General features: G+C 40.5%; 1 non-coding gene across 1 annotated transcript; it reads right to left on the bottom strand.

Annotated features, from left to right (window-relative positions):
• Positions 1-846: 846 nt before the first annotated feature.
• On the bottom strand, positions 847-918 carry TRNAC-GCA (transfer RNA cysteine (anticodon GCA)). Its single transcript has one exon. It is a non-coding gene; the product is annotated as a tRNA-Cys (tRNA).
• Between the last annotated feature and the right edge of the window lie 636 nt (positions 919-1,554).

The following is a 1,554-nucleotide window of genomic DNA, read 5'->3' as shown; positions in this document are numbered from 1 at the left end:
AATTTATTAAAGAATATGTTAGATTTAGGAAAGCAAAACTGGAGGAAAATAGGAATGCTGACTTTTTACAACTAGGTTAAGTCCACAGAATTCAGATATTACAATTTAAGTGACTACAATCGGATTTTAATTTGAAACAGCTATACTGAGCCTGCCAATGCAGGAGATGTATGAGACTCAGGTTCAGTCCCTGGGTGGAGAAGATCCCCTAGAGAAGGAAATGGCAACCTGCTCCAGTGTTTTTGTCTGGAGAATCCCATAGACAGAGGAACCTGGCAGGTTACATTCCATGGAGTCACAAAGAGTTGGACACGAGTAAAGCCACTTAGCATGACTTAGCTTGTATGCACATACTGAATCCAAATATGGGCTTCCCAGGACTCAGTGGTAAAGAATTCACCTGCCAATGCAGGAGACACAGGATACATGTGTTTTATCTCTAGATGGGGAAGATTCCCTGGAAGAGGAAATGGCAGTCCACTCAATATTCTTGCCTGAAAATATCATGTAGGAGCCTGGAGGACTACAGTCCATGGGGTTGCAAAAGATTCTGAGATAACTGAGTGACTGAACACACATAGCACACATACTGAGCCCAAACTGAGCTCAATTTTCTCCACTATGTGTTAATGTTTCTGAGTGACTGGCTCATTAAGTCTTTACATTACAAACAAACTGATAGTGATCCTGTTTCAGGCATTACTAACAGTGAAAGTGAAAGTTAGTTGCTCAGTCATGTCCAATTCTTTGTGATCCTTTGGTCTGTAGCCTGCCAGAATCCTCTGTCCATGGAATTCTCCAGGCAAGAGTACTGGAGTAGGTTGCCATTTCCTTCTCCAGGGGATCATCCCTACCCAGGGATCAAACCTGGGTCTCCTGCTTTGCAGGCAGATTCTTTACCAACTGAGCCACTAGGGAAGACCATTACTAATGAGAATTATTAGTAAAGAATTGATAATGCACATTACCAGTTAGCTTTAGTTCATAGGCATCAAAATGAACTTGCTCTAATGACTCCCACTGGATGATACTTCTTTTTGTAAAAAAAAAAAGTTTCCTTAAAGCATAGATGATTATGAATGCTAGGTGACAGTTGAGAGGTCATGGAACAAGGTACATAAGTCATATGATTACCTACTTTGCTGTGGCATATGGCCCTTGTATCAGTGTATGAAACAGCTTGAACTTAGAGCTAATTGAATTAAAAACACAGGAAGAAGTTGCTAATTTGCCAAAGAAATAGGGTCAATAATAACAGATGATCCAGAGAAACCTGAGAAAGACAATTAGATGTGTTTAGCGATCTAATGGAGGCTAATGGAGAAGACATGTCCCATGTTTTCAGAGAGAGAGCAGGAGAGTAGCTTGTCTCTACAGTTGTCTCATTTTGTTTATAGGTTTTCTGTTCTAGTTCGGTCTACTGGCATTATCATTTTTTAATATCTATTTATTTATTTGCTGGTTCAAGTCTTCATTGTGTTACACAGGACCTTTCGTTGAGGCTCACTGGACTTTCTAGTTGTGGAGCACAGGCTCCAGAGTGTGTGGGCTTAG

The sequence above is a fragment of the Dama dama genome, chromosome 6, assembly GCF_033118175.1.
Source record: "Dama dama isolate Ldn47 chromosome 6, ASM3311817v1, whole genome shotgun sequence".
NCBI classification, from domain to species: domain Eukaryota; kingdom Metazoa; phylum Chordata; class Mammalia; order Artiodactyla; family Cervidae; genus Dama; species Dama dama.
This window is presented reverse-complemented; position numbering and strand designations above follow the sequence as displayed.